The sequence below is a fragment of the Heptranchias perlo genome, chromosome 3 (assembly GCF_035084215.1).
Source record: "Heptranchias perlo isolate sHepPer1 chromosome 3, sHepPer1.hap1, whole genome shotgun sequence".
Taxonomy (NCBI): Eukaryota; Metazoa; Chordata; class Chondrichthyes; order Hexanchiformes; family Hexanchidae; genus Heptranchias; species Heptranchias perlo.
This window is the reverse complement of record NC_090327.1, coordinates 38264695-38284047: the sequence shown is the minus strand read 5'-3', so window position 1 is coordinate 38284047 and position 19353 is coordinate 38264695. Positions and strand designations below refer to the sequence as shown.

At 44.0% G+C, this 19353-nt stretch overlaps 1 long non-coding RNA gene across 5 annotated transcripts in view; it reads left to right on the top strand.

Moving 5' to 3' along the window:
• LOC137312456 (uncharacterized) overlaps positions 1–19353 on the top strand; it is a 56083-nt gene that overhangs the window by 17510 nt on the left and 19220 nt on the right. For 2 of the 5 annotated variants that reach the window (XR_010960747.1, XR_010960748.1), the window contains exon 3: positions 7575–7620. The exons of the other annotated variants lie outside the window; for them this stretch is intronic. This is a non-coding gene — a long non-coding RNA (uncharacterized lncRNA). The remainder of the gene's footprint in view (positions 1–7574; positions 7621–19353) is intronic. 5 annotated transcript variants of the gene reach the window in all.

Below are 19353 nucleotides of genomic sequence, written 5' to 3'. Positions count from 1 at the left end.
TCCCTTTGTACTGCAGTACTTTCCAGTTTCCCGCCATTAAGATAATAACTTGCTCTCTGATTTTTCCTGCCAAAGTGCATAACCTCACATTTTCCAATATTGTGTTGCATCTGCCAAATCTCCGCCCACTCACCCAGCCTGTCTATATCCCCTTGTAGGTTTTTTATGTCCTCCTCACTCTCCACTTTCCCTCCTATCTTTGTATCATCTGCAAACTTTGATATGTTGCACTCGGTCCCCTCCTCCAAATCGTTAATGTAGATTGCAAAGAGTTGGGGACCCAGCACCGACCCCTGCGGAACACCACTGGCTACTGGTTGCCAGTCCGAGAATGAACCATTTATCCCAACTCTCTGCTTCCTGTTAGATAACCAATCCTCCACCCATGCCAGAATATTACCCCCAATCCAATGATTCTTTATCTTGAGCAATAATCTTTTATGTGGCACCTTGTCGAATGCCTTACGGAAGTCTAAATACACTACGTCCACTGGTTCCCCTTTATCCACCCTGTACGTTATGTCCTCAAAGAACTCAAGCAAATTTGTCAGACATGACTTCCCCTTCATAAAGCCACGCTGACTTTGTCCTATTAAATTATGTTTATCCAAATGTTCCGCTACTGTCTCTTTAATAATAGACTCCAAAATTTTACCCACCACAGATGTTAGGCTAACTGGTCTATAATTTCCAGCCTTCTGCCTACTACCCTTTTTAAATAAGGGTGTTACATTAGCAGTTTTCCAATCTGCCGGGACCTTTGCCGAGTCCAGAGAATTTTGGAAAATTATTACCAAAGCATCCACAATCCCTACTGCCACTTCCCTCAAGACCCTAGGATGTAAGCCATCAGGTCCAGGGGATTTATCCGCCTTGAGTCCCATTAATTTACTGAGTACCAATTCCTTAGTGATTTTAATCGTATTTAGCTCCTTCGCCCCCCTAGAGCCCCCTGTTTGTCTAGTGTTGGGATATTCTTAGTGTCCTCTCCCGTAAAGACTGAAACAAAATATTTGTTCAGCATTTTTGCCATCTCCATGTTTCCCACCATTAATTTCCCGGTCTCATCCTCTAAGGGACCTACGTTTGCCTTAGCCACCCTTTTTCTTTTTATATAACTGTAGAAACTCTTGCTATCTGTTTTTATATTTTTTGCTAATTTATTTTCATAATCTATCTTCCCTTTCTTAATCAATCCTTTGGTTACTTTTTGCTGTCTTTTGAAGACTTCCCAATCTTCTATCCTCCCACTAAGTTTGGCTACCTTATATGTCCTTGTTTTTAGTCGGATACTATCCTTAATTTCTTTACTTAGCCATGGATGGCTGTCATTTCTTTGGCTGTCCTCTGAGAAATCAATGTCATGCATCTCCACAGACTCTTGCTCTACGCATGAAAGCCCTGGAAGATAAAAGAAAGTGTTATGAATTAGTCCTGGCAAAGTAACAATCTTGACAATCCCCATACTCAAGCTTCTCATAGTTCAGTCATTGATGAAATAAAGTCAGCATGTGTGTCAGAGATATTTTAAATTCTGTCACCAGGCATCTGCAAGTTCCCAGTCTCTCCATCTCCGATTATGAGGGACTCAGATGTGCCACAATTTGTGGCAATCCACCTTCAGTCCTCGCCCTCTCCCTTGCGTTTTGCGCTCTCTTCTACAAGGGGAGAAAGAACAGAACTGTGAATGACTGACGGGCACGTATTCACCCGATGGATGCAGTGCATTGGGTAAGGCTGACTCTCAGACAGATGTATCAGAGGGTGACTATCAGACTGATGCATCACATTGCATAAGGATTGGGGTGAGTGGCAGCGGTGGATGGATATATGGGGAGATGAGTAAGTGCATAGAAAGTGAAGGATGGGTGCTACTGAAACTTAAGTGGGTGTCAGGGGTGATGTGACGGAATAAAAACAGAAAATGCTGGAAATACTCAGCAAGTCAGGCAGCATCTGTGGAGAGAGAAACCGTTTCAGGTCTATGACCTTTTGTCAGAACTGGAAGAAGTTGAAGATTAAACAGTTTTTAAGCAAGTACTGAGCCAGGAAAAGTCGGGGGGGACAAAAGGGAAGGTCTCTGATAGGGCGGAGGGCAGACGTGATCAAATAACAAAAGGGATGATGGTGCATGGCAAGGAGGTCGGTAATGGGAGAAGTAAAGAAACAAAAGATGAGTCGAGAGGAGCTGTAAATGGCAACATCAGAACCATTATCAGCACCTGCTGTACGAAAAAATGGGACCAGTGGTTATGATCTGAAGTTATTGAAATCAATTTTGAGTCCAGAAGGTTGTAAAGTGCCTGATCAAAAGATGAGGTGCTGTTCCTCAAGCTTCTGTTGAGCTTCATTGGATCAGTGTAAGAGGCCAAGGACAGAGAGGTCAGAGTGGGAGTGGAATGGGGAATTAAAATGGCAAGCAACCGGCAGGTCAGAGTCATGCTTGCAGACAGAATGGAGGTGTCCAGTAAAACGATCACCCAATCTGCGTTTGGTCTCCCCAATGTAGAGAAGACTGCATTGTGAGTAGCGAATACAGTATAAGTACATAAGAAATAGGAGCAGGAGTAGGCCAACCAGCCCCTCGAGCCCGCTCCGCCATTCAACAAGACCATGGCCGATCCTAAACTAAATTGAAAGAAGTACAAGTAAATCGCTATTTCACCTGGAAGGAGTGTTTGTGGCCCTGGACGATGGAAAGGGAGGAGGTGAAAGGGCACATGTTGCATCTCCTGCACTTGCACGGGAAGTTGCTGTGGGAAGGAGATCGGGTGTTGGGGATGATGGAAAAGTGGACCAGGGTGTCGTGGAGGGAGCAGTCCCTTCAGAATGCTGAAAGGGGAGGGGAAGGAAAGATGTGGTGGTGGCATCGCGCTCGAGGTGGCAGAAATGGCGGAGGATGATATGTTGAATGTGGAGGCCTGTGGGGTGGAAGGTGAGGACGAGGGAGACCCTATCATGGCTCTGGGAGGGAGGGGATGGGGTGAGGGCAGACGTGCGGGAAATGGGACGGTCATGGTCGATGACCCTGTCAACTATATTGGAGGGGAATTCTCGGTTGAGGATAAAGGAAGACATATTGGAAGCACTGGTGTGGAAGGTGGCATTGTCAGAACAAGCGCTGGTGATATAATGGAGTACGCTTGTCAAGACGGGGTGAAGGGTATGTTGTTGTACACCACAGCATGTAGGTGAATCAGCAACTCACTTTTGCTGACCTGGTTAGGTCATTAAACACTTCCTGCACTGCAGCCAAGACCAGGGCACAATGCTCCTGCTGCTCATCTCCTCAACCACATCCAGCCACGCCTTCATGGTAAGAGAAGTACGTCTCTTCCTCCCATTGCTGGGGAAAATAATGTCCCCTCCTGCTCCTCACTGCACCCAGCAGTACTTCAAGGGAAGTATCATTGAATCTGGGTGCTGGCCTCGCTCTTCAAGAATCCATGGCAAATAGCTCCTGGTTCCTCCAAATTCCATTTTTGTATTGGCCCTTTTAAATAGTGGACATTAGATCACGTCATGCGGGTGTGTATCACGCCCGCTGTGCAGCTTAGAGATGCTAAACCCGGAAGTAAAAATTTAATCGTTCAATCAAGTTGAGATCACAGAATCCAACCCGTTAACTTTACTTCCGGGTTTCGTGCACGCAATTCTCCCCCCCACCCCCCCACCCCGGCTCGGAAACCGCCTTTGTGTTAATGTCGGGGCCTAGATCTTAAGAATGACTGATCACTTGGAAGAGGAGTCCTGGACAAAAGGTGATAAAAGTGTCAGGTTCTCAAATGTTCACACCTACCAACAACAGTGGAGGTATGCACTGCTCTCTATGCCACCAGTACCTTTCAGAGTAACATGATTGGATCACAAACATATGCAATTAATGTACATGTGGCATGTGGTGATGAGATGCTAGGATTGTGGTCTCAGTCTTGGCTCAGTGGTAGCACTCTTGCCTCTGAGTCAGAAGGTTATCGGTTCAAGCCCCACTCCAGAGACTTGAGCACACAATCTAGGCTGACACTTAAATGCAGAACTGAAGGATCACTGCACTGTCAAAAGTGCTGTCTTTTAGATGAGATGTTAAACCGAGACCTGTCTGCTCTCTCAGTTCTCATGGCAGGGGAGATCTCCCGGTGGTCTAGCTAACATTTATCACTCAGCCGTCGGCATTAAACAAATTATCTAGTCATTTATCTCATTGCTGTTTGTAGGAACTTGCTGTGCGCAAATTGGCTGCCAAGTTTCCTTATTTTACAATGTTGACTACACTTCACGACCAATTAATTACTTTTGAAGTGTTTTGAAACATCCTGAGGTCATGAAAGGTGCAGATTCTTTCTTTAATATCATCACAGCTCCTAATGACTTGCCAATTCTGGAATCAGCAGGAAAGAAAGAAGACTTACATTATGCAGCGTCTTATCACATCTTTCAGAAACATCCCAAAAGCACTTCATACAGAATTAATTGCTTTGCACTGCAGTTACTGTTACGTAGGCAAACATTACACAGCAAGGCCCCCCACTAACAACAATGAGATGAATGGTTAATCTATTTTTGGTTGTTGTTGAGGAAGCTTTTTGGCCAGGACACTGGCGAGCTCTTTGAATAATGGCATAAAATCTTTAACGTCCTCCTGAAACAGTGGGCAGGACCTCAGTTTAATGTCTCATTCAAAGGGTGGCATCTCTGACAACATTCGAATTCTTCCACACTGCATTGGTGTCAGCCTAGATTATATGCTTAAGTCCTTCTGACTCGGGTGAGAATTCTACCAACTGAACCTAGTGACACAAAAGACATATAAAAGTTGAATAGATTGGTGTTGGTTGCTAGACAGCAGATTAATTTATAGATCTGTTCTACTCTTCTAACACCTCTCACACTTCTGGCTAAGGTACAAAATGAAGCTTATTGGCTGACAACCAATCTTCCTTTTGTCTGTAACCTGCATCCTCTTTTTTTCTCTCTCTCCATCCCAACCTTCCTTGTCTTCTATGTATTGCTCTCCCAAACTTTTTTCTCTTCCAAAGCTGCAAACATGTCATTCTAAATACCCTTCCTGACATCCATAGAACTATACTCGACAGGAATCAATGTCTTCGACTCTGCACCTTAGCCCCCTCGTCCATTCCATCCCCTTCCTTCATGGTTCACTCAAGTTGAACTTGACAGTCTTCAAACTGAACACTCAGCCATTATGCCTCTTACAATTGAGTAGCCTGCCAATGCAGGCTCACAATGTAGGCTCACAAATGAAAAATGGGGCATTTAGGCAAAGTAGCAGAGGGCAACTAGTGCCCACAGAACCATACTCAGTAGAAATTGATGCCCTTTTTAAATCCACACCTTAGCTCCCTCCCCCATTCCATACCCTTCATGGCTCACTCAAGTTGATACTGGCAGTTCGCAACCTTGGTATTCTGTTTGACTGAGCTGAGTTTCAAACTTATTATCCTATTCATCACCAAAATCACCTATAAAGGATTAATTGATGAAATAAATAAGGTTGCAAAGGCAATTCAGGTATGTCACAAGTAATTCAGCATTAACTGCTTGCTGATTTATAAATTTATTTCAGATCAGTGTCTTGAGATTGATACGAATTGGTGATTAGGATTAGACTCCTTAGATAGCTGATCAGTTAACAGCATTAGATAATCAGTCTATTCAATAACTTAAAGTTAGCAATGTTTCCAAAAAATATACAACAATGTCCTATGAGCTAGCATAACCAGTTGGCTTGCTTTCTCTGGGAGGATGGTGTTAGCCTTCAGAGACATCAGAGTGATAAACCTGTAGGGGTGCTATCCATTCCTCTTGGATCCTCTGCTCTTGGGTAAATTCACCTTCCACGCTGGTAGCTGCATCTGGACTAGCTGGCTTAAATCTCACCTCCCTTGATCTCAGGGAAACTTGTACAGATATAAGTGACACACTGAAATCTGGCTGGTATAATTGTAAAATCTTAACTGCTGTAACCTTTCTCTCTGTCTAATGGAGATGCACTTTCTGATTTTGCAGAGACATCCTTCTACATATACTAAACAAAGAACTCCTACACCTTCTAATACAAAGACTACTACAAGAACTAGAACTAAACTGAGGACTGAAAATTTTAGGGTCAAAATCACCATCATTGTATCCTTAATTTCCAAAGAAACCACTGCAATTTAATTAACCAAACTGAGTGGCACATGTTAGAAGAGTTCAGCCCTTCTGTTGTCAATCGCCTCATAGAGCCCTGTTGGTTTCCCTAACAGACCTCCAATCAATGAAGCATCGTTTGTCCTGGCTTCTCAGGTCTTTGCTAGCCATGGGGTTGCACACAGGTCCAGGAAAGGCTAGACACATTTATGTCCATAACAAGCTATCTCAGGGCCTGTGGTGTTGGCTTGTTTTCTATCCTTGCTAAGGGATGTTTTGTTTGTAAAAGTTTTCATGATTTAATTAGCATTAACCCTTTCCTTGCATTCAATCAGACTACTGACTCCATTTTGAGGAAACATTTAAGGCAATTCTTAGGGCATATTTCCTACACTGTCCATGCCCGTCTCTACTGGCTCTCTGTCCCCCAGTGCATTGAATTCAAAATCCTTGTTCTTGTTTAGAAATCACTCCATGGCCTCATCCCAGCCCCGAATGTTCTTGATGCCCAGGGCTCAAAGAATTCTTAATCCGGCTTTGATTGAAAACATGCACATTGATCACCAAATCATTAAAATGCCACATACTACCTGCTCTCTGTCTGCTGGCTCTATGTGAAACTACTTTTGGAAATATCATTCCCATTTCTAGCGACAGTGGTCCCAGGAAATAAAACTGCCCTAGATTAGACATTAAATTGGCAATCTCAGAGAGCTCGCAGAATGGCTGGTGTGGAAAATAGGAAAATGTCACACTGGAGGAGTATTACAAAGAATGTACAGCACAGAAACAGGCCATTCAGCCCAATAGGTCCATGTCGGCGTTTATGCTCCACGTGAGCCTCCTCCCACCCTTCTTCGTCAAACCTTATCAACATATCCTTCTATTTCCTTTTCCCTCATGCGTTTATCTAGCTTCCCCTTAAATGCATCTATGCTAGTCACTCCAGCTATTCCTTGTGGTAGTGAGTTCCACATTCTTACCACTCTGCATGTAGAAGTTTCTCCTGAATTCCCTATTGGATTTGTTAATGACTATCTTATATTTATGGCCCCTAGTTCTGGTCTTCCCCGCAAGTGGAAATAACATCTCTACATCTATTGAAACAACATCTCTACATCTAGGGCTCTTCTGAAATTAGGGTTGATGTACAATGTTGGGGTACAGTTGAGCGAGCCTTACTCTGCATTGGTGCTGTACCTGACAGGGAACTGTTTGATGGCAGCATAGGCTGCCTGAAATGGGAAGTGTTCCATTCCCCAGCACTAATATCCTTCACGTTGATCAGCACAAAATTAGTTTTTTTCAGAATTATGGTAAATAAACATTAGATGCAAATTGAATGAAAGCGCTTGTATTTATATAGCTTCTTTCAGAAATCTCCCAGATAATTTCACATGCAATTAATTATTTTTGTTTTGTAGACAAATACAGCAAGATCCCACTAACAGCAGTGAGATGAAGGACCAGGTAATCTGCTTTTGATATTAGTTGAGGGAGGAATGTTGACCAGGCCAGCTCTCTGCTCTTCTTCATCCTGTGCCATGGGATCTTTAACCGCCTCCTGATTTATGGGATCTTTAACACCCTCAGGAACAGGAAGACAGTACCTTAGGTTAACATCTCCTCTGAAACAGGTAGAAAAATATCTCTGATAAAATGCAGTTGACTTTTATTAATGAGGGTGATTTATTTTATACCAAGTATAACCAAAGCAAAAAGGCTACAAATCTCACTTAAGACATTTAAGGGAGCACAAGATACATATTTTAGTGAAATAATTCATCAGAAGGAAAGGCAGTGTGGAACTGAGCCATACAGACCAGGAAGGCCTGGGTTTGATCTCCAATCCATAGTGAGTTATCTGGTCTCAGCCAGGGCAAGAGCAAGGGCTTTGCAACAGTGCTCAACATGTTTCAGCACTTAACAAGCTGGAAAAGTTAGAGCTGATCAGGAAAGATTTGGGAAGGAAAAGACCAAAACATGGCCAAGGTTTTATGAGTCTTTTGAAGGGAGGGAGAGAGATAGCAAGAGAGAGAGGCTGTGGAAGCTATGAGGATGAATTTGAAGTCGATTCACTGGGCAAGGGCAGGGTTCATGAGCGTACGTGACTTTGTGCGAGAGAGGCTGCGGGCCACCGAGTTGTTAATGAGCTTGAGCTTGTGAAGGATAGAGGCAGGATGGCTGCCAAGAAGAGTATCAATCCCTGAGGTGTTGAAAGCATGGACCAGGTTGAGGGAGCTGTAATAGCATAAATAGCTAACGTTCTAGAGTTGGAACATTGGCAACAGACTGGCTGTGGGGGAGGAAGCTCAGTCCAGGGTCAAACAGGACTCCAAGTTTCTGCACGGTCATATTTAATCAGAGGGAGCAATCCGCGAAATTCATTAAGTTCAGGCCATAGACAAGTAGATAATAGGGAGAGGTAAAGTCAATGGCTTAATTGAGTTTAATGTTCGTGGGCTAAGGAAAAATTAGACAGGATTTTCACTTCTAATTGCTGTCAAGTAACTTCCACTGAAAATTATCCATGTGTGGACATTGAGTGAGGATAGGATCAGCGTCCGTGGAGCTGTAATGCTCTCTGTGGCTGAGCAGCCTAATCATATTCACTTTCTAAATTCATGTATGAAGTGTGGACACTTAGCCAAGATATTGGAGAGCGTCTGGTGCCCAAGGCGCTCTACCCGCATTTTCCAATTGGTGTTATTTTAAACAGTAGTATTAACCCATTTAAAATAAATGGGTTAAATGGGTTTTAAATGGGTTAACACCAGCATTAAGATAATAACCAATCAGAAAATCCAGACTTGTGTCTTCAGGAGAGAGGGATGGGAAGAAAAAAACTCTCTCTCAGAATCAATTCTGCTTGCGGTCCAGCAGGAAAATTTTGTTGTGTGTGCTGCTGCTGTGACATTTTAATTTATTCGCTGTACTTTAGGGTTGATGAGAGTACAAGGGTACAATTTTCTGTTGCAGACTCGTGCACTGGAACTGGGCTGAGACTGAAGCTCGCCTCCTCTTAGGATTCTGAACAGGTGTCAGAGAGAGCGGAGACTTTTATAGCATATGTCAGCTCCAGCCTCATGTCTGAGTAATGAAAGGAAACTCTTCAATTATTCTGTGCCACTCAGTCTCTACAAACATGTCATAATCTTCTGCAGTCTCACATTAAAAAAACAGGAGTGAGTCAGCTGGGCTGAGACTGTGGAGACCAGCCTGCACCACTCAGATCCGTTCCTGCCTCTGCCTCCAGCTGCCACCCAGTGTCAGTCAAACAGACTGCAGGCCAGCTGCAGGCCAAAAAATTCTCTTCTGCTTTACATAAAGTGTCATGGGATCTTTAAAGTCTATCTGAACCAATGGAACAGGCAAACAGAGCCTTGGTTGAATGCCTTAGCCAAAAAATGGCACCTGTGAAAATGTAGCACTTTCTCAGTACTGTACTGGAGTGTTGACTAGATTATCTGTGCAAGTCTTTGGAGTAGGATCTCTAGAGTGTCAGCTGTGGATTAATTGGTAGCACTCTTTCCTCTGAGTCAAGAAAGTTGTGGGTTCAAGTCCCACTCCAGAGACTTGATCACATAAGTGAGGCTGATACTCCAGTATAGTATAGAGGGTGTGCTGCATTGTCGGAGGTGCTGTCTTTCAGATGCGAGGTTAAACCGAGGCCCACTCTGCCCTCTCAGATGGACATAAAAGATCCCACGGCACTATTTGAAGAACAGCGGCACTGGTATCCTGGCCAATATTTATCCCTCAACCAACATCACTAAAAACATGATCTGGTCATTATCACATTGCTGTTTATGGGACACTGCTGTTTATGGTACAGACTGCCGAGTTTCCTTTTTACAACAGTGACTACACTTCAAAAAGTACTTCATTGGCTGTGAAGTGCTTTGGGACATCCTGAAGTCGTGAAAGGCACTATATAAATGCAAGTCTTTTTTTTGGATTTGAACCAACAACCTTCTGACTTGTTGAAGAGTGCCACTAATCTGAACTATAGTGGGGCATCACAGCCAAACCTGATTCTGTGCTCACTGAACTTCCACCCCATGTGCTTATTTTCAAGCAAGAGTCATGGATAAAGATCAGGACGGGTCATTCTGGCTGATTTCCCTCTCTCTAACTCAAGGGCACTGAAATCAATTATACTGCATCAGCCTAATCAGAACAGATCAAGGAGATACCTGGAGTCTTCCTGGTTTGTACAGATCAGTAATATGCTGCATTTACCTACTGAGCCATCGCAGCAGCTTATCGTCAATATCTGTTGTTGGCGGCTTCTGCGACATTGCTGTGTTTAGTTGAGGTGCCAAAGCAAATGAAAAACCCTTGCTGAGTAAGACATGCTGTGGATTTCACACAGAGAGCAGCTTCCGAGCAGTGCCCGTGTACATTTACATTAAACTTCATTGCAAAATAATGATAAAACATTCACAATTTCAGTGCTTTACTGTGCCAGATTGCTGGGTTGCAAAGTGATAGATTCCCAGTGACGGCTTCTACGCAAATTAAGCTCAGCTGAAACACTGTCCTCTGACACAGCGAGGCATTAACCATTGTTTATGCTGTCAGCCTGACAAAAAATATCAAAGTCACAAACTGCTTCCAGGCTAAAAATATTTCCATCTAAATGATTAAAATTTAAAAGAAACTGAGACACAGGAATGTGCAAGTCTGCCCCCTGCTTACCAAAGAGCTTGCAGCGTCCTCTGGTGGCTCCCTATAGACACACATACATATATATTTTTAATCCCTCTAGTTTTCTCCCTTCATGTCCTGAAGGTGCCTAATCTTGCTGAGGTGTGGTTCTACAGGCAGCAGCACTACAGTACCTCGTTCAAAGTGTCATGCATGACCCCAGGCAGCAAGTGTTGGCAATTGATTTGACCACATGGGGCTGAACCTGATCCTGTCCTCTTTCGATGTCTTGCGCACTTTTCAGTAGGGGTCACCGGATAGAGGTCAAGAACAGGAGCTCAGACAGATTTATTCTGTTCCCTTGCTGGTGGTGCAGAAGCCAGTTGAAGCGCCCTGATAGCTACCCTGGCTAAGTTCTTAACATTGATTCATAGGAATTGCTAGATGGAAAACGATCAAGGTCCGTCTAGTTCGCCTTCTACCATCCTGGTAGTCGCATGATACAACAATAATGGAGTTGTTGACCACTAATGGCAATCAACCTCTATCAATTAGTCTACCACAGACCCAGTCATGACCCAGTGGTGGAAAGTTTTTGGAACCATAGGTCCAAAGTCACCTGTTCCTCCCAAGCATGCTACATTTACCAGTCATGTCCCAAATTACTCATATACCGTATCCCAAAATGTTATTTTCTGAAAGAAATCTATCTAATTCGCATTTGAATGAATCAATATTATCTGCTTCCACCGTCTCCCGAGGGAGCCTGTTCCACAGATTGACCACTTGCTCACGAAATTATGGTCCCACAGATTAGTTTTGAATTTACCCCACTTTAAGCGCAGGCAGGATCCTCTGGTTCTCCTGTTCTGGACAAGGTGAAATAGCTTGTCATGCTCTACATTATCTAGTCCCCTTAGAATTCTAAACACACAATCATATCACCTCTCAGCCTTTTTTCCATTGAGAACATACCCAATTCCTCATGAGGGTTTGAAATTGTTTGAAAGTGATAGCACTAAATATAAATCTCTTATTTATAAACATAAATAAAAAGGAAGAACTTGTATTTATGTAGCAACATCCTCGGAATGTCCAAAAGCACTTTATAACCAATGAGTTATTTTTGAAGTGTAATCACTGTTGTTTTGTCGGTCAAAGTAGCAGCCAATTTACACAGCATGATCTCACAGACAGCACTGATATAAATATCCAATTAATCTGGTTTTGATGGAAGGATAAGTGTTAACAGGACACCTCCCCTCCATCAAACAGTGCCATAAGATCTTCTGTATGCACTGAAACAGGCAGATGGGGCCTCAGTTTAATATTTCATCTGAAAGGTAGCACCTCTAACAATGTAACGCTCTTGCAATCCTTAACTAGTGTCAGTCTAAATTGTGTACTCAAGTCCCTAAAGTGGGCTTGAACTTACAACTTTCTCAGTCTTAGAGGTAAGAATGCTGCCCACTGAGCCAAACTGGCACCTTTGATGGGTAGAGTGCCCAAGCAGTGTGAAGCTCACCAGTGCTGTGTGGTTTTAGCTATTTAAACCCCAGCAGTGTCCTGTGCACAATTGGAGCTCTCTGGGCTTAGTTAAGGGGTGAGTCCTGACAAAGAGAGAGGGTACACTCTACTGATCTGCACTTCTCAGTGGTATGGTCTGGAGACTATTAAGGATGCTGATGGTTTCCCTATTTGCCAGACACCCAGCTAACCCGCTTATAAATTGAGTGAATCCTTTTTGAATTTTGACAAAAAAAGGGTGTTTGGCAAGTAGACTTGGAGCAGACTGTGGTATGGGCCTTGGGAACTTAATGAAATTCCAATAATAATAAAAAGTAGTTGAATTTTCTTTGCTACGTTGAGGAGGTGTAAGTTCTGTGTGCAATAAGAAACAGCGATAGTGTAGGTGGAAGTGCTTCAATCGAATGTTGAGGTCATCCTTTTTAAAATTATTTTTTATAATTTAACTTTGTGCTCATCAAAGCAAGACATATTATTGCTAGGGCATTGCCTTGGTTTAATGTCTCATCCGAAAGACGGCACCTCCGACAGTGCAACACTCCCTCAGTAGTGGAGTGTCAGCCTAGATTTTGTGTTCAAGTTTCTCAAATGCGTCAGCACTCCCAGGGTACGTACGGCACGGCTAGATACAGAGTAAAGTTCTCTCTACACTGTCCCATCAAACAGAAATGGGCACAGATCCTACAGCCGCAGGTACAGCACGGGTTAGATACAACAATAACAACTTGCATTTATATAGCACCTTTAACGTAGCAAAACGTCCCAAGACACTTCACAGGAGTGATTATCAAACAAAATTTGACAATGAACCACATAAGGAGATATTAGGACAGGTGACCAAAAGCTTGGTCAAAGAGGTAGGTTTTAAGGAGCGTCTTCAAGGAGGAGAGAGAGAGGCAGAGAGGTTTAGGGAGGAAATTCCAGAGCTTAGGGCCTAGGCAGCTGAAGGCATGGCCGCCAAGGGTGAAGTGATTAAAATCGGGGATACTCAAGAGGCAAGAATTGGAGGAGCGCAAAGATCTCGGAGGGTTGTAGGGCTGGAGGAGGTTACAGAGATAAGGAGGGGCAAGGCCATGGAGGGATTTGAAAACAAGGATGAGAATTTTAAAATCGAGGGGTTCCCGGACCGAGAGCCAACATAGGTCAGCGACCACAGGGATGATGGGTGAACGGGACTTGGTGCAAGTTAGGATATGGGCAGCAGAGTTTTGGATGAGCTCAAGTTTATGGAGAGTGGAAGATGGGAGGCCAGCCAGGAGAGCATTGGAATAGTCAAGTCTAGTGGTAACCAAGGCATGGATAAGGGTTTCAGCAGCAGATGAGCTGAGGTAGGGGTGGAGACAGGCGATGTTACGGAGGTGGAGGTAGGTGGTCTTCATAGAATCATAGAAAGTTACGGCACAGAAGGAGGCCATTCAGCCCATCGTGTCCGTGCCGGCTGAAAAAGAGCTATCCAGCTTAATCTCACTTTTCAGCACTTGATCTGTAGTCCTGTAGGTCACGGCACTTCAAGTGCTCATCCAAGTACTTTTTAAATGAATTGAGGGTTTCTGCCTCTATCACCCTTTCAGGCAGTGAGTTCCACACCCCTACCACCCTCTGGTGAAAAAATTTATCCTCAGCTCCCCACTAATCCATCTACCAATTACTTTAAATCTATGCCCCCAGTCACTGACCCCTCTACTAGGGAAATAGGTCCTCCCTATCCACTCTATCTAGTCCCGTCATAATTTTTTACACCTCAATTAAATCTCCCCTCAGCCTCCTTTGTTCCAAAGAAAACAACCCCAGCCTATCGAATCTTTTCTCATAGCTAAAATTCTCCAGGCCTGGCAACATCCTCATAAATCTCCTCCGAACCCTCTCTAGTGCAATCATATCTTTCCTGTAATGTGGTGACCAGAACTGTATACAGTACTGAAGCTGTGGCCTAACCAATGTTTTATACAGTTCTAGCATAACCTCCCTATCTTATATTCTATGCCTTGACTAATAAAGGAAAGTATCCAGTATGCCTTTTTAATCACCTTATCTACCTGTCCTGCTACCTTCAGGGACCTGTGAACATGCACGCCAAGGTCCCTCACTTCCTCTACACCTCTCAGTATCCTCCCATTTATTGTGTACTCCCTTGCCTTGTTTTCCCTCCCCAAATGCATCACCTCACACTTCTCCAGATTAAATTCCATTTGCCACTTTTCTGCCCACCTGACCAGTCCATTGATATCTTCCTGCAGTCTACAGCTTTCCTCCTCAATATCAACCACACGGCCAATTTTTGTATCATGTGCAAACTTCTTGATCAACCCCCCCCCACATTCAAGTCCAAATCATTAATATATACCACAAAAAGCAAGGGTCCTGGTACTGAGCCTTGCGGGACCCCACTGGAAACAGCCTTCAAGTCGCAAAAACACCTGTCAACCATTACCTTTTGCTTCCTGCCACTGAGCCAATTTTGGATCCAACTAGCCACTTTCCCTTGGATGCCATGGGCTTTTTCTTTTTTGACCAGTCTGCCATGTGGGACCTTGTCAAGTGCCTTGCTAAAATCCATGTACACTACATCAAACGCGTTACCCTCATCGACCCTCCTTGTTAGCTGCTCAAAAAATTCAATCAAGTTGGTCAGACACGACCTTCCCTTAACAAATCCATGCTGACTTGATTAACCCATGCCTTTCTAAATGACGATTTATGCTGTCCCTCAGAATCAATTCCAATAATTTGCCCACCACCGAGGTTAGTCTGACTGGCCTATAATTACTCGGTCTATCTCTTTCTCCCTTTTTAAACAATGGTACAACGTTAGCAGTCCTCCAATCCTCCAGCACCACGCCTGTAGCCAGGATGAATTGGAAAATTATGGTCAGAGCCTCCACTATTTCCTCCCTTTCTTCTCTTAACAGCTTGGGATTCATTTCATCCAGGCCTGGCAATTTATCTACTTTCAAAGATGCTAAACCCCTTAATACTTCCTCTCTCACTATGTTTATCTTGGTAATGGAATGGATATGTGGCCGGAAGCTCGTCTCAGGGACAAATAGAACGCCAAGGTTGCGAACGGTCTGGTTCAGGCTCAGACAGTGAGAATGGTTTCAGTCTTCCCAATATTTAGTTGGAGGAAATTTTTGCTCCTCCAGTGTTGGACAAGAAGTGTGACAAATCAGAGACAGTAAAGGGGTCGAGGGAGGTGGTGGTGAGGTAGAGCTGGGTGTTGTCAGCATACATGTAGAATCTGATGTCGTGTTTTCGGATGATGTCGCCAAGGGGCAGCATGTAGATGAGAAACACGAGGAGGCCAAGGATAGATCCTTGGGGGACTCCAGAGGTAACGGTGCGGAGTGGGAAGAGAAGCCATTGAAGATGATTCAGAGTAAAACTCACTCTATCAAACGCTCCCAGGGCAGGTGCAGCACGGGTTAGCTACAGAGTAAAGTTCCCTCTATACTGTCCCATCAAACACTCCCAGGACAGGTACAGCACGGGTTAGATACAGAGTAAAGCCCTCACCCATCTCGGCCCAATGGTCCCTAAACCCTTCCTGCTCTCCACCTTTAAAAACCTTCTCAAAAACCCATCTTTTTGACCAAGCTTTCAGTCACCTAGATCTCCTTCCATGGCCCACTGTCTGTTTCTTTATCCCTTTTTCTATTTCTGCTCCCCCTTTGCAAGCATCTTGAGATGTTTTCTTCGTTTAAGGCAAGTTGGGGTAAGTTATTACAGGGAACAGGAATCGGCCATATGCCCCATTGAGTCTGTTCCACAATTTTGTTAATCATGACGGTTCTTTATCATTTTAGTCCCAATTCCCTGCCTTTTCTCAATATCCCTTACCCTTATTTCCCAAGTAAATATCTGTCTCTCTTTTAAACACTTCAATTGATTCTGCATCTAAGCCTTTCTGGGATAGCACATTCCACAGTTACACAATCTAGTGGACAAAAAAAATGAGAGGAGAGGGTTGTCCTATGAGGAGAGGTTGAGTAGAATGGGCCTATACTCTCTGGAGTTTAGAAGAATGGGAGGTGATCTCATTGAAACATACAAGATTCTGAGACAGCTTGACAGGTTAGATGCTGAGAGGTTGTTTCCCCCAGCTGGAGAGTCTAGAACTAAGGGGCATAGTCTCAGGAAAAGGGGTTGGCCACTTAGGACTGAGAAGAGGAGAAATTTCTTCACTCAGAGGGTTATGAATCTTTGGAATTCTCTACCCCAGAGGGCTGTGGACGCCCAGTCGTTGAGTATATTCAAGGCTGAGATCAATAGATTTTTGGACTGTAGGGGAATCAAGTGATATGGGCATCAGGCGTGAAAGTAGAGTTGAGGTCGAAGATCAGCCATGATCTTACCAAATGGTGGAGTAGGCTCAAGGGGCCATATGGCCTACTCCTGCTCCTATTTCTAATGTTCTTAAAATAGCACAAGTTCACTCAGTCCGATACAGACCAGCAAGGTCCCAGGTTTGATTCCTGAACTATATTTATTTAGTTGATCTTAGCTGAGGCTAATGAGGGGGGAAAAATAGCCAGCGTTCTCACTCCTGATCCAGTTTTCCCTGCTGGAAAATGCGTGTGTGTATGAATTTGGGACAAGTTCAGATTGGGCTTTACCATCGAATAATGATATCACCATCTTGGCCCATAAAAAAAATTGACACTTTTTAAAAATTTGTTCTCAGAATGTGGGCGATACTGGCTAAATGTACTTTCCATCCCTAGTTTCCCTTTTTTCTTGAGTGATTCTTTGTACAACTGAGTGACTTGCTACGCTGCTTCAGAGGCCATTAACAGCCAATCACGTAGAATGGACCAGAGTCACGCATAGGCCAGACCAGGTAGGGTTGGTTGGTTCCCATCCCTGAAGGACATTACTAAACATAAGAACATAAGAAATAGGAGCAGGAGAAGGCTATACGGCCCCTTGAGTCTACTCTGGCATTCATTAAGATCATGGCTGATCTTCAACCTCAACTCCATTTCCCTGCCCGATCCCCATATTCCTTGATTCCCCTAGAGAACAAAAATTTATCTATCTCAGCCTTGAACATATTCAATGACTCAGCATCCACAGCCATGTGGGGTAGAGAATTCCAAAGATTCATAACCCTCTGAGTGAAGAAATGCCTCCTCATCTCAGTCTTAAATGGCCACATATCCTGCGACTATGCCCTCTAGTTCTAGACTCTCCAGCCAGGGGAAACAACTTCTCAGCCTCTACCCTGTCAAGCCTCCTTAGAATCTTATATGTTTCAATGAGATCATCTCTCATTCTTCTAAATTCCAGAGAGTATAGGCACATTCTACTCAACCTCTCCTCATAGGACAATCCTCGCATCCCAGGAATTATCTGTCAAAAAAACTGACAAGAAAATAACATCTCATCACACCATCGATCTGGGCTGGGTTCAAACCCAGAGCCCAGCACTGAAGGGACAATGTTCCAACCCAATTAACACCACCCAGTTCCCTCTTTGTAGTTTTGAAAAAAAAGAAAACAAAAGGTTGAATTTATTGATGCAGGGGACTCTCATATGACTCACAAACAAAGACAGCGGCCGAACAGCGGGTTATTAGATGTTGACTGAATGGCTGAGTTCAGAGCTAGTTCTATCGATGGTAGCTTACAAAGGATGATAACATTATTTTAAAGAGTTGCTGCTCCTCCTCATTCTCTTAATGCAACCTTTTGCAGTGATTTGTGACAAACCAGTCTACACCTCCTGGTTTTTTATATATATATTAGCGACTTGATTGAACTCTCAACATCTTGACCCGTACTGAACCCCATTTCCCCTGTGTTTGTTCTCTGAAAGCAGCTCAGTTGTTTTTGCTTTAAATACAATCTTCCTCCTCCCTGCATCGAAATCAAGAAGCACTAAAGCACCTCCTACTATAATTTTTTTCCCAAGACCTATGAACTGTGGAACTCCTCACCCTCCCCTTCCCACTACAAGCACCTTTGTTGCTCTACTTTTCTCTCCTCTCCTAAAGGTGCTGATACCTTGTTGAGATATGATTCAGTGGGCGCTTGCAGCCTCCTTCCCCAATATCTCAGCCTAGGGGCCTAATCCTCATGAGTGAATAGGATATTCCACCATGGACAGCATTACAACAAAACTTAATCCCATTTCATAACATCCAATTTCCAGCATGGGTCACTGGATGGTAATTGGAAACAGAATCCCTGGCTGCTATTTCCCCCTCCCTAACCAAGAGGTGCTGAGGCCGTGCTCTTATGCCCTCCTGGTCGAGATTAGCTCACTCAGCAAAAACCAGCGATTGAACATGGGACCTTCCCAATCTGTATGATTCAATAAAGAAAGAAAGATTTATATCTACATAGCACCTGATCTGAAAGATGGCACCTCTGACGGTGCAGCACTCCCTCTGTCCTGCACTAGAGAGTCAGCCTGGATTATGCGCTCAAATCCCTGGTGTGGGACTTGAGCCTACAGTCTTCTGACTTAGAGGCAAGGGTACTGCCACTGAGCCACGGCTGACAAGGTGCCTACCCCTTGGATTTCCTTTCCCTTCAGTTTTGGCCTGTCTCTTCATAGTCTGCCATCCCTTCAGTCTTGACAAAAGTTAATGGGTTGAAATGTCTTCTGAGGCTCTGCGAAAACTGTCAGAATTTTTGTCCCCTTATTATGACATTTCACTTAATTGTTCCGTCCCATTACGCAATTTTCCTCACTCATCCCTTAGCCTGCTCTTTAGATCTGGCCAATTTTGCACCTGCAATTAAGCTAATGAGGCCTGAATTTCCACAGGGTTCACCCAATTTCCTGCTGTACCTTCGGCAGGAGGTAGACAAAATCCTCGGAGAAACGGTATAAATGGCCAATTCTAGCGGTCTCTCCAGGGGTTCTGCCCATCTCCCACCAGAAATTTCAGACGAGGAGCTGACATAGAAAACTTGGTGTACACAGCCCACTTTCATTTCATTCCGTCTAATACCTCCCAATAGGCATTCTGTCGGTAATTACATGAAAAGAAAATCTAGGCATAGGCCTGGCAGCAGTAA